The sequence below is a fragment of the Canis lupus genome, chromosome 14 (genome assembly GCF_011100685.1).
Source record: "Canis lupus familiaris isolate Mischka breed German Shepherd chromosome 14, alternate assembly UU_Cfam_GSD_1.0, whole genome shotgun sequence".
In the NCBI taxonomy this organism is placed as follows: Eukaryota; Metazoa; Chordata; class Mammalia; order Carnivora; family Canidae; genus Canis; species Canis lupus.
The window spans coordinates 50,103,213-50,117,731 of NC_049235.1; the positions used below are offsets into that span (position 1 = coordinate 50,103,213).

The 14,519-nt window shown below is 34.5% G+C and overlaps 1 pseudogene; it reads left to right on the top strand.

The window, feature by feature from the left end:
- The first annotated feature begins 2,332 nt into the window (after nucleotides 1-2,332).
- On the top strand, nucleotides 2,333-3,050 carry LOC100686196 (annotated as a pseudogene).
- The last annotated feature ends 11,469 nt before the right edge of the window (nucleotides 3,051-14,519 follow it).

Here is a 14,519-nt window from a genome sequence, read left to right on the forward strand (position 1 = left end):
ATGTAGGCTAATGTGGGGAATATGTATGTGTGTTGTACTGACATATCATTAAGTTGTGAATTTTTATGAATATTAATAACCATTAAAATATTTTATTGAGTATATGGTAAGTAAAGCAGAAATTTTCTTGATTACTATTGATTTTACCAACAGACACAGAAATGTTAGTAATATACATTCATTGCCAATTGGTTGTGAAATGATGGTCAATACAGGACTTAAACCATCAAAAGTACACTTAAAACCAGGAGCATGCCTCTTGCAAGCAGTATATTTTCTAGTGAATCAAAGAAGTTATTTTACTAGAAGTTAGATAGTAAATGGATATTTAATTATAATTCATGAGTCATTATTGGTTATTAGTACTAGTGCTCTGGTACTTTCTGTATAAGCTCTGCTTTAGGTGGATAATCTTCTGTTGATTATTAGGTACTCTATTTTTCTGTATAAATTTCTTCACAGTTCATTGGCTATTAATGCGTGTTTCTGCCTTTAATATAGAACATTTAGAAAGTGTGCTTCAAAAATATCTCAAACTAAAAAAAAAAAAAAATCAAACTTACTGCATATCAATAATCACCAAAAGCTTCACTGGTCTAAATATTACATATCAAAGATTGTTTAAAGGGTATAATAAGTACATGTTGTCTGTCAGTCATTTATTTACCACATTCACATTTTTGCCATATCCAACAACCACCTTTGCTTAATATAGTTCTGTAAAATTGCTCTATGTACTTATATGAATTTATTTTAAAAGGAAATATGTGTCACTACTGAAAATGGATCATGAAATTAATTTCCTAAAAAGAAGGTAATTTATAAAAAATAAAAAACACTATTACTACATTTAAAATTAAAATAAAAAATGAAATCAATTTTATATAAATAAAAACAAATTTATTCCAAGCTATAAAATTAACTATATGAAAAAAATGTACCTAAATGAGAAGAACATAATTATTTTTGACCAATCGATAATAAGAGAGATATTTTATTTAATATGCTTAGATTAAGAAAAAAATAATCTATTCAAAATGGGCTATTCTTGCCTTTTTTGTTATTATACAGTATTAAAAATCACATGTGTATGTTGTTGAATAAGAAAAAGATATTAACTTTCTTCTTTAATGCTTTTAGATGCTTAGAATTCCAGAAAAAAACTTACCCTTTCATTCAAAAAGCCATCTATAGTGATCTTCAAAATCTTTATTCTGTATGCATCAGGGTATTAGGAAATGTCAGCAAAGTAAGGGGAAATGTAGTTTACCTATTCAGCAGTACCATCCAGTTTGGGAATATACAAAGGAATTTTAGTACTACTTTTATCAGATATTGCAAGTCTCTTTTCAATGTTCAAAATATTTTTAATGAATTTTTTTGGTGAGTTATCCAGACAAGAAAATGATCCCAAGTCTCATAGTCAGGGCAGCCCGGGTGGCTCAGCGGTTTAGCACCACCTTCAGCCCAGGGCCTGATCCTGGAGTCCTGGGACCGAGTCCTATGTCGGGCTCCCTGCATGGAGCCTGCTTCTCCCTCTGCCTGCGTCTCTGCCTCTCTCTCTCTCTCTCTCTCTCTTTCTCTCTCTCTGTCTCTCATGAATAAATAAAATCTTTAAAAAATATTCTCATAGTCAAATAAGCTCCTAAGGCAGATATTTTTTCCTCCCTTCATAGTCTTTCCTGTTCCTTCAACAACTGATCTTCCCAGTGATTCCTGTGTATGATTATGCAATGAAGAACTTGTATTTCCAGGCCTCCTGTGCAGCTAGATTTGCTATTTTGACTGCTCTGAGCAGTGGAATCCATGTGGAAGAAAAGGTGCATTTAACTTCCAGAAAATGTACTTAAAGGGAGGAAAAATGTCCTTTTCCTGTATTTTTTCTCCTTCCTTCTGGCTGGAAGCAAATGTGATGGTTTGAGCTGGAGCAGCTCTCTGGGACCATGAGATGGAAACCATGATTCAAAAATTGTCTGAGAAGAACCAGAAGCTGAAGTTATTAAGCAAGGAAGCCAAAATCTGCACTGGATTTTCTTTTTCTCTTCCTTCCACCACCTCTTTCTTTCTTGCTTGCTTTTTTTTTTTAAACTTTTATTTATTTGAGAGAGAGAGAGGAGAGAGGAAGAAAGCAGGAGAGCACAAGCATTGGAGAGGGAGAAGCAGGCTGCCCATCCATCAGAAAGCCCGATGTGGGGCTCGATCCCAGGACTCTGGGATCATGACCTGAGCCAATGGCAGCCATTTAATCAACTGAGCCACCCAGATGCCCCCAACCACCCCTTTCAAACCTGAGCCAGAGCCAGTTGTCCACCGGCCTAGCATCACCTTCACTATGACCCTCAGTGACGCTGATGTGCAAAAGCAGATTAAGTGTATGATGGCTTTTTTTTTTTTTTTAACAAGAAGTCAACAAGAAAGCCAATGAAATAGATATGAAAGCAGAGGAAGAGTTCAACATTGAGAAAGGCCATCTTGGGCAAACCCAAAGACTGAAGATTATGAAATACTATGAGAAGAAAGAAAAGCAACTTGAATAGCAAAAGAAAATTCGGCTGTCCAATTTGATGAATCAGGCAAAGCCCAAAATCCTCAGAGTGAGAGGTGACCTGATTACAAACCTACTAAATGGTGAAACAGAAGCTCTGCAAAGTGATAAAAGATACAACCAGGTACCAAGTGCTGCTGGATGAACTGGTCCTTCAGGGTTTGTACCAACTGTTGGAGTCCCAGGTGATTGTACCTTTCAGGACATAGGATTTCCTTCTGGTAAAGGCTACAGTGCCAAAAGTGATTCCTACGTACAAAATTGCCACCAAAAAGATGTTGATGTCCAAACTGATCAAGAAGACTACTTGCCTTAGGAGGTAGTGGTGGAGTTGAGATTTATAATGGGGACCATAGAATAAAAGTTTCCATACTCTAGAAAGCCAGCCAGGTCTCAAACCCAGCAGATATTGCCAGAAGTACAGGGAGCCTTCTTTGGACGGAAGGTGGAGAAAGGTGTTGATCCACTGCTCTACTGCTCTGATGTGGAAGTTTCTGGTATTTGAAGAGATGAGATATCTGCGTGACTTCCTTTTCACTTCCCTAATACTCTGTATTTATCAGTGGATACCCTTCTATAGCTAATGCCTGTGGCCTAATTGTTAACAATGAGAGGAAGATGGGATCCCTGGGTGGTGCAGTGGTTGAGCACCTGCCTTCCGCTCAGAGCATGATCCTGGAATCCCGGGATCAAGTCCTACGTCGGGCTCCCTGCATGGAGCCTGCTTCTCTCTCTGCCTATGTCTCTGCCTCTCTCTCTCTCTCTCTGTGTGTGTGTGTGTGTGTCTTTCATGAATAAACAAATAAAACCTTTAAAAAAAACAATGAAAGGAAGTTTCACTTATATGATGAGGAAACCTCCTTCCAACTCATCGAAAAGTAGCAGAACTTCCATTTGCTTATGTAGCATGATGGTAAAAGTAGCAAGTGATACTTGATACGTGAACTTCACCAAGTCTCTTCTTCTCTGGTTTCAGCTCTCCAATCTAGAGGGTGATGTATATGGTGTTCTCTGACATAAGTTTTGGCCCTTTAAGCTTGAAATGCATGGGAGGTATACATTCCTTCCAGCAGTAGTAGCTTCACTGTTAACCTGTTTGGACCTAGAAGTGTTCCTCATCTGTAAATATGATTTAAAATCTATTCCATGAATGTGCTTAAAAACAAAAGGTTTACATGAAAAGAAAAAGGTGTGAAAAAGACTACACCTCTCATACCAGTAATTGTAGAGTACACATACCAATAACTTTCTGCCTACATTTATGCATGAGAAAAGTAAGCATTTATTTTTAGCCAATCTTAATTTGATGTTTCTGTCACTAGAATTAAGTCAAACAATCGTAAGAGGAAAAACTTTCCTTCCATTTTGAAATCATTTCCCATACATAGTTGTGTACTCTGGATGTTAATATAAACTTGCCTTCGGAGGTAAAGTAGGATTTAATGAATGGCCACATTATATCTGTAATATGTACACATGTCACAGCCTATTCCTTTTATATGAGTGATTGTGTAGATTCCAGGTTTCATTGAAAAAATTATAAAGATCTTCTTACAACCCAAACAGATACACAAGAGCATTTCCCTAGAAACCCAAAGAGGTTCATTATGGGAAAAAAAACAAAAAAAAAAACAGTTGTACATACTTATTACCCATATTTCTCAGAGCTGAGAAAAAAAAGTTAAAAATCAGGAGTCTTCCTTTTATTTTACTGTAATAGTTTTATTATATACCAAGTTATTTCTACTAACTCTTCATGCATACCTTACATCATAAAGATTTCTTGTATATACAATGAGTAGATTTTTATACATTCAGGTACAAGAGCTTAAATATTGAGACTCTTTGAAAGTAACAATGGCTTAACTATCAGCACTACTTGACCAAAAGGTATTCCTAGTTTAGACTATTAATTGTTGTGATCTTATCAGTACAATAAGTTACTGATATTCTGTATATAACCTAAATGTATTATAGCATAATTCAGAAAAAAATAGTGTTGAATAAGATAAAATAATTAAAATAATATTCTTGGAGTTCTATGGCCACAGGACTTTGTCTCAGTCTTTCTGTTTAGGGTCTAGCATGCTAACATTTCGCTCTGGCTCATTCTCTCTGATCAGATGCAATGACAAACAAGCTGGTCAGTGACTTCAAGCAGAGAGTTTAATTCCTGCTCATTCTACTGTCTATCACGTCTTTTCCACTTAGAACCAAGGACAACAGTGTAACCTTTATCCAGGATACTGCTGTTCTCTTGGTAGAGTGAAAGAGATGAATGGCAAACCATAGGCCGGTTCTTAAAACTTTGTTCAGAAGTGACACACTACACAATTACTCACATTTTATTGACCAAAGCAATGCAGGTGAACAGACCTTGGGAAATATAATCCTCCCCAAAAGAATAGCATTATAAATACAGAAGAAGGTGTTTAAAAATCTAGCCTGTGATCTAATCACTCTGCTACCAAGGAGATACTTGGCTCACATCTCCTTGATAACATTATACCTGAATCTCTGGGTTAATAAGCTAATGATATTCGCTAGGAAGAAGTCTTTATCTAGGGAAGATTCTTAATGGGGTGCTCCTGGCTAAAGATGGCTTATAATTAAAAAAAAAAATCTATGGATTTATGGGGTATGGCTCGCTGGAAAATGTCACACTAGCTGGTGGGAAATTGGAGATGTTTCATAAACATCAGGATACCCTGATATCCAAGGTAGTAACCCACATACCTCACTTAGAGATTGTGTCTATTCTTGGCCAAGAGTGAACATCCACCTTGGGAAAGAAAGAACCCAGGGGCTGCTCAGCACGACTTAGAAGTTTCTTCACTTTATCTGAGTCTCTTAATTATCTATATCCTTGAAATTATTAGTGGAACCTGATGTTGAGTATGATGTCTGACCCATTTGAGTTTGTTTTGACAAGTCAATCATCTGTGTTACTCAACAACTCATCTGGCCAAGCTTGATATCAGTGCAACAAAGGGAAAGCAAATATTTTTGAACACTAATGTAATCTACCATGCTCCTTATGCTTACTGATATATTTAGATTTGTTGTTGGCTTTTTATTCTGTCTCATAAAATTCTCTTCTTTGTGTGTGTGTTTTCTCTTTGCTTTCTATTTGATCAGTATTTATTGCTGTTATACTCTTTATTGGTTTGGACTTTTTATTTTATTTCTGGGACTTACTGGCAACCAGTGATTATTTTTTACTGTCTTCATCATTTTACTTTTTTCAGAATGTCATATAGTTAGAATTATACAGTATTTAACCTTTTCAGACTGGCTACTTTCACTTAGTAATGTGCCTTTAAAATTCCTCCATGACTTTCTGTGGCTTGATAGCTCATTTCTTTTTAGTGCTGAATAATATTCCATTGTCTGGATGTACCACAGTTTATTTATATATTCACCTATTGAAGAACATCTGGGTTGCTTCTAAATTTTGACAATTGTAATTAAAGCTGCTATATACATTTGTGTGAATGCATGGACACATTTTCAACCAGTCTGGATACATACCAAGAAATGTAATTGTTTTTTCATATGGTAAGAGTACATATTTAGTTTTATGAGAAGCCACCAAACTGCCTTCCAAAGTAACTGTAACATTTTGCACTTCCACCAGCAATGAGTGAGAGTTTCCATGAGTTTCCATTGTTTCATATCCTCAGCAGCATTTATTATCATCATTGTTTTGGATTTTAGCTTTTCTAATAGGTGTATAGAGGTATCTCATTTTATTTTTTTAAACATTTTATTTATTTATTCATGAGAGACACAGAGAGAGGCAGAGACACAGGCAGAGGGAGAAGCAGGCTCCATGCAGGGAGCCCGACATAGGACTCGGTCCCAGGACTCCAGGATCAGGCCCTGGGCTGAAGGCGGCCCTAAACCGCTGAGCCACCCAGGGATCCCTGAGGTATCTTGTTTTAATTTGCAATTCCCTAATGACACAAGATGTTGAAGATTTTAAAATACACTTATTTACCTTCAGTATATGTTCTTTGCTGATAGAACTGTTCTGAATTTTTTGCCTACTTTTAAGTTGGATTTTTTGTTTTCTTATTGCTGAGTTTTAAGAGTTCTTTGTATATTTTGGATACTCATCCTTCTATCATATATGCATTTTGCACTGATTGTTCTCCTAGTATATGGCTTGTCTTGCAGTTCTCTTAACTATGTTTTTCACAGAGCAGGAGTTTTTGATCTACTAACATCCAACTTATTATTTTGTTTTCTTTCATGAATTGTGCTTATGCTCTTGTATCTAAAAAGTCATCATCAAAAAACTTAAGTTCACATAATAAAACTTATGTGAACATAAGTTTTCTCTTGTGTTATCTTCTAAGGAGTTTTATAGTTTTACAGTTTGCATTAGGTCCACGGTTCATTTTGAGTTAATTTTAGTTGAATGTGTAAGGTCTGTGTCTAGATTGATTGATTGACTGATTGATTTTGCATATAATTATCCAGTTGTTTCAGCACCAGTAGTTGAAAAGACTATTGTTTTAGTTACCTCAAGCTGCTATAATAAAATACCCTAGACTGGGTGGTCTAAATAACAGATTTTTACTTTTCAGTTTAAACAGATTTCATTTTATTAATAGATTAAATTTAAGCAACAGATTTTTAGTTGTTTTGTTTTCGTTTTTTAAAGATTTTATTTATTTACTCATGAGAGACACAGAGAGAGAGAGAGAGACACAGGCAGAGGGAGAAGCAGGCTCCATGCAGGGAGCCCGACATGGGACTCGATCCTGGGACTCCAGGACCAGCCCTGGGCCAAAGGCAAGCACTAAACCACGGAGCCTGTTTTTGTTTTGTTTTTTCCTTATAGTTCTGGAGACTGGAAGTCCAAGTCAGGGAGTCAGAGTGGTGAGTTTCTGGTGAGATCTCTCCCCCTGGCTTTTCAGTGGCTAATCTATTATTGTATACTCACGTGACTTCTTCTGTATACACATGCAGAGAGAGAGAGAGCAAACTTTCCAGTGTTTCTTCTTATAAGGACACTAATCCCATAGAATCAGAGCTCTACCTTTATGATCTCATTTGATCTTTTTCTTAATCTTTTTTTTTACTTTTTAAAATGTTTTATAATTTTAATTTTTAACTTAAAAATTGTTTTTTAGAGAGAGAGAAGGCATACAGGGAAGGAGGAGGGAGGGAGAGAAAGAGAGAATGAGAGAGAGAGAGAGAGAGAGAGAGAGAGAGAGACTCTCAAGCAGGCTTCATGCACAGTGTAGAACCCATCGTGGGACATGATCTAATAACCCTGAGATCATGACCTGGGACAAAATCAAGAGTTGGATGTTTAACATAATGAGCCACCCACGCATCTCATTTAATCTTAATCATTTTCTTAAAGGCACTATCATAAATACTAACATGATGAGAAGTGTTAGGGCTTCAATGTGTGATTAAGGGGGCCCACAATTCCGTCCATGGCAACTATCCTTTATCCATTGAGGAAGGATTCAACTATCCTATTTCCATTGAATTGCTTCTGCTCCATCATCAAAGATCAGTTGACTATATTTGTATAGGTGTATTTCTTGTCTATTTCCATTGACCTATTTGCCTATTCTTTGGCCACTGCCACATTGTCTTGATTACTGTTTCTTTTAAAGAAGTCTGGAAGTTGGATAATATCTCTATATATGTGAAACATATATGGTGTATATACAACATGTATCATATATAATTTACAACATATATTTCTTGTTTCTCATGGCATTTGCTTTCCAGTTCGTTGTTTATTACATATTACTTATTTCTTTGCTTATTTCTAGTTTTTTTGCTTTTTTCCCCCTTGACCTGCAGGTTCTCAGATGCGTGTAAAATCTCCAATTAATAGTTATTTGTATATTTATTTTCATTAGTATGTTTAAATAGCTCATGGCTGTAATGCTAGTTGCATTTGTATCTGTAATTATTCTATCTTCTTGAATTATTGTTCTCTTTTTTTAGCAAATAAGCTATTTTCATCTTTTATATTTTTATTTTATGATGTATTTTCACTGATATTAAAGTTCCCCTCTTTACTCTTATATTCCCTCCACATGGGCACAATACATTTGCTTTTATTTACTTGGGTGCTTTTTATAGTTTTTATGTTAAGTTTTGAACTCATCATATTCCCTCTAAATTTCTCTTTTTACAAGAGTAAACTTAAAGAAGGGAGAAAGAACCCCATGAAATTTTATTGTTCTAACAACGACTAGAAGAAAACAATTCAATAATTCTCTTTTCACTTATATAATCCACTTTACTACCTATCATGCATTTTTTAAAAAATTTCAGGGACACATTAAATGTATTAATCAGGGCTCTTCAAAGAAGCAGAACCAACAAGATAGATAGACCAATAGATAGATAAGATAGATGTAGAGAGAATTTATGTGTATATCTACCTATATATCCATATATCCATATATCCATATATATATGTATATATATGTTCTAAGATATTGGTTTATTATAAGATATCATAAAGAGATTCATTATAAGATACTGGCTCATGCAGTTATGGAGTCTGAGAAGTCCCATAATCTGCTGTCTGCAAGCTAGAGGCCCAGGAAGGCTAGTGGTATAGTTTAAAGGTCAGAGAGCTAATGATCTAAGTCTCAAGGTCTGAGAACCAAAGGGGAAGAGGAGATTGATATCTCAGTTCAAGTTGTTATGAAGAAATAGTTAATCCTCCCTTCCTCCACCTGTTTATTCTATTCAGACCCTAAACATATTTAATGGTGCCTATCACATTGGGAAAGGCAATGTACTCCATTTAGTCTTCCACTTCAAATATTAATCTCTTCAGAAGTGCTCTCACAATCATGCCCAGAAATAATGCCTAATCACACATGTGGGCATTGCATGATTTAGTTAAGTTGGCACATGAAATTGATTATCACACGAAATCTATATATATTCGTGTATGTGTGTATATATATAAGTATAATTCCTAGAGGCCATATTTGCTTGTTTCTACTCTGTCATTTCTTTCTGTTTCATATCATGTGGTCTGACATTATTTTTTGTATACTATATTTTATTCTTTAAGCATTTTATTTTATTTTACTTAATTTTTTTAAGAGAGAAGGAGAGAGCAAGAGAGCATGTGTGTGTGGTGGTTAGGAGAGGGCAGAGAAAGAGGGAGAGAGAATCTTAAGTTGGCCTCACACCCAGCACTGGTCAATCTCATGACCCTGAGATTATAACCTGAACCTAAATCAAGAGCTGGATGCTTAACCAACTGAGCCACCTAGGCACCTCTCTTGAAGCATTTAAACATGCTTATTTTAAATGGTCTTTACAAGTGTTTATCTGCATTATTATCATGCTAATTCTTCTTAATTGTGTGTGACAGCTTTCCATTGTGATGGTCCATTTCTGTGTGTGTTCTCTTTCGTGTTTTTAAAATTTTAAAGAGTTTATTTTCAGAACACTTTGCTTTCTGAAAGAGTATTATGTTTGGGGGTTGTGAGATTATTTCTACAAAGCATATTTACATTGGTCTCTACTGGTGTCCTATTGGTTTTGCTACTTCTAGAACAGTTTTCATGTTGTCTTCATTTGGGTTCTGCTACATCCTCACACTCATAAATGGTACCTTCTAGATTTTATCATCTCATGGTTTATTCTTTTATTCAATTTTATCATCTCATGGTTTATTCTTTTATTCTTAGAATCCTGTGAATGTGATAGATTTTTTTTTTGTCATGTTTTGTTCAAGTAAATAATGATTTTTGTCTCCCTTTGATGAAGAGAGCAGTCCTTTGATGCTCTTGGCTTTATAAAATGGATTCTGTCTTTGTTCTCCAAGTAGCTTGAGCTTGGGGCTACCACTCTTGTAGGCATTATAATCTCAGACCCATACTTTAAAGTTGATATTATGAATCATCCCACATTCGCCACTATGGAAATTCCCACTGATGGCTCTGGCTTTAAATTCCTCATGTTTTCATGGCATTTTAGCTAAAGAGTTTTTTTTTTTTTTTCTTCAACGTTAGCTATTCATCTAATTCTTTTAATTTATTATTTATTCAATATTCCTGTGTGTTTGGAGTGGGAAAGTGGCATATCTATGTCAGGTTGGTCTATCATATTTACCAGATAGAATAACATCGTAAGAATATGTTTTCCTTAGAGTGGACTCTAGTGACTTACTCTTTTAGAATTAGCACCAAGTTCATTTAAGATTTATATATATATATATATATATATATATATATATATTTAAGATTTATATTATTTGAAAAAAAGTAACAGTGTTACTAAACAGCTAATAAATTATGGGTTTATTTTACTCTAGTTATTTTCAAATGTATTAAATTATTTAATTGTTACATCAACTCAAGATAAGTCTATTATACAAGGAAGGAAATATAGAAAATTAATTTGTATAAGTCACCATAAAATCCATGGAGAATCTATGAAGTCTCATTCTGAATTCAGAGACCTTAAAAACATTATATCAAAGCAATACTGAATTAATACCTATATCCCCCCTCAAAAAAATTATAGCATGACTTGCTAAAATGCTAGAAAGAGCAGAATGCAAGAAGGTTCAATGACATAAATAAAATATTGTGATTGATAAAGTTAGCAATTGACATTCAAAATTGCTTAAATAGAATTCATGCTTTACTTAGGCAAATAGAAAGATTTTGATATTTTAAAGACCAATTTTAAAGTCTAGTAATAATTATGGCTTAAATTGGTACAGTATAATACACATGTTTTGGATAATCTTATTTGTTTTCTATTTAAAAAGTGAAAACAGCACAAATAATAGCATGAAATTCTACTTATTAGAGAGTATTTTAATGTTCCTAAAGAGTGATTCTTAAAACAGTAAATTCTAGATGATATCCTACAGAATCAAAGCCTATGTAAACAATTTAAACCTAGATTATCTGAAATAAAAAGTATCTTTTGGAAGAATATTTGAAATATATTATCACTATTTAATTTTAAATCTACAGTTATCAAAAAATGTTTTGATAATATAACTCTAACAAAAAACCTAGCATCTTTCAGAAAGTAGATATTTTAATAAGTACTTAACATTTTGAAATATAATCATCATAATATTCAAAACGACATCAACTCGTGATGAGATGAGTTTCATTTAGGTATATGATCATATTTGTACAACTGCAGTCCACAGTTAGTTAAAAACAGTCTTTAAGAGAGGCTTTATTCTCAGTCTAATTTTCTCTTAAGTATAATCAAGGAGACTTAAATTCTACTATAAACAATCTAAAAAAAGGTTTTTTTCTCTCAAATCTAATCAAGAAACCAGTCTTGCCATTTTAATCTACATGCGTACAGCTGGTCTTCGACCAGTTTAAACAGAAAGTCTATAATGTAATAGATTGTGTTATAATCTTAAGTGTGAAGGCCCAGCAATTTTATGCAATTTGCATCATAGATTTTGATGAAAATGGTACCCCTTGGAGTTGAGCAGATCACAAGCTACATAGTTGTTCAAGGCAACCTTGGGTGAAGGAAAGGCTATTTACAGTAACTCACAAGAAAGGAAGCAAAGAGAATAAATATGAAGACATAGCAGTACTATTGATGGCTATGGCACTGTGATTAAGGAGGAGAATCACATTTATTTATTAGGAAGTATTGAAAAGTAGAGAAACTATCCACACCAAAAGCTGGATGTAGACCATTTCATATTCTAAGTTCTCAAACCTCCTTGGGACAGATGCTAAGGTTACCCTTACTATAAGATACTGGGTTTGGGTCTCCCCAGGCTGGTTCAGATTTTTGCGCATATACATTCTCATGTAGTCATTATGATGAGCTTGAGAAGTATGTATTATTCGCCCTGTATATTTGCTGAGGCAGCTGAAATTTAGGAATGTTAAGGACTTGCTCATGTGTCAGGATCCAAGTTTCCCCCCTTATCTTTCCTCTATGCTTCCCCCTATGCATTTGTGAGCACTTAAGAATTAGTAGGTTTCACTTTTACCTAATATACTAATGAAACATAAATTAGTGTTATAATATTGACAGGGTTTTTTTTTTTTTTTGTAAAATAGGGTCATCTTTCATACTGATGCCACTTTTATTTCAGTTATTTCTTATGTCTTTGCTCAAACTCATGTTTATGCAAATAATATCTAAACTCTTCTAAAGCAAGCAATCTATTCTTGTCACAAACTATTTCTTTGCCACTCCCTTCTTATTCTTGAAATTTGATTTCCAGCTTCAATGGCTTCCTCACATAGTGATTTTTTTTTCTTCATTCTTGTTCTGCTTGACTTTTCTATAACATTAAACTTATTGATCATCCATTTCTGTTTTTAGCTCCTTTTATTTGCATGACGCTGAAGTGGTCCTCTGTCAACTGTCCTTTTGATCACTGACCATCCATGCATTCTGTAGTCTCCACCTTGTTTGGCTTGGCTTCACTAAGCCGTTTCCCCAGTTATTTCCTCATTTTTAGGTAGGCCTCCCAAAGCTTAATCTTAAACCATAAAGTCTCTTTTTTCTGTGTGCTTGATACATTATCACTTAATAGTCATTGAATCACTTTTATGTTAGCAACTCTATTGTCATAATAAATCATGACAGTTTTAGGTGTTTAAAACCATACACATATATTATCTAGGAGCTCTCAAGGTATGGAGTCTAGGCATAGGGTGAAATCAGTGTGTCAGCAGGCTACATTCCTTTTTGGAATTTTAGGGATGAACCTTCCTCCAAGATCATCCAGCTTCTTGTAAGAATTCGTTTCCAAACAGTGTAGGACTGAGGTTCCCATTTCCTTGCTAGCTGTTGGCCAGGGATTGCTTTTAGTTTTTCAAGATTCCTTCCATTCCTTGGAACATTGCATCCACTCTCCATGTACAAAGTCAGCAACAGTGGGTTGAGTTCATGTTTCCAGTATCTCTTGAGCTTTCTTTCTGCCTAATCTGTCCTCTGCCTTCTCTCTTCAGGGATCTCTATCTAACTTTTCTGCCTTCCTCTTTTGCTTTTAGTGATTACAATGGGCCCACCTGAATAATCTAGGATATTCTTCTTACCTTAAACTGAATTGATTAGTAGTTTTAATTCCACCTGCAAAATTCTTCACCAAAGTACATAGGTTACTATTCTGTTGAATACCCAAGAAACAGGAATTGGAGGGTAAAGCACATCTTAGAAATCTGACTATCTCAGTTACTTATATATTTAGCCCAATACTAGTCAAATATTTTCAGTTTTTAATGGTATTCTCACTTGAGTGTTCCCCAAAACTAATTTTTCACAAAAAATTGACTTTTTTTTACGTTTTCCTATTCTGTCTACATAACTACTCTAAGAGATAGTATCTCAGACTCTTCAATTAGAATTCATTTTTCCCTTTTTCTTTTTTTCTACCTCTTAATCTCCTGCATCAGAATTAGCTAATTCTTTGTGATAGCTTTCAGCTTAGCTCCATCTTATTTTTGCATGATATCATCCTTTCTCATGTTAACACTGATTGCGAAAATGAATTTAGTGTAAATGCTGTCATCAAATGTCAATCTATTATTGTATGCTGGCAAATAAAATGTCCTTAAATAGTTTCTGTTTAATACTAGGGAACATTAGCACAAAGTTGATTTTATAGCCATAATGCTAATCATGTTTTTAATTTGCCTGAGCATATGCATCTTTACATTTATTTCCTTTTGAAAATCTGACCTTGTGTCTTTTAAGTTACCCATGATATTTATGTGCCTTCTGCAATTGGCTTTTTTCATTTTTCTACTCAGGAAAAAAAGTAAATAATTATATTATTGCTTCTAATAGTTGACCAGTCCCTAAAGATAATAGAGCCTTGGCCTTCTGTCTTGAATTGATGTAAACATTTATTAGTTCAATGTAAATAATACACATTTAATTATTTCTATAAAACAAGTACTGATTTAGGACAAAGATTAGGTTGATGAACAATTCTGGAATGGTCCAGTTCTTGTAAAGG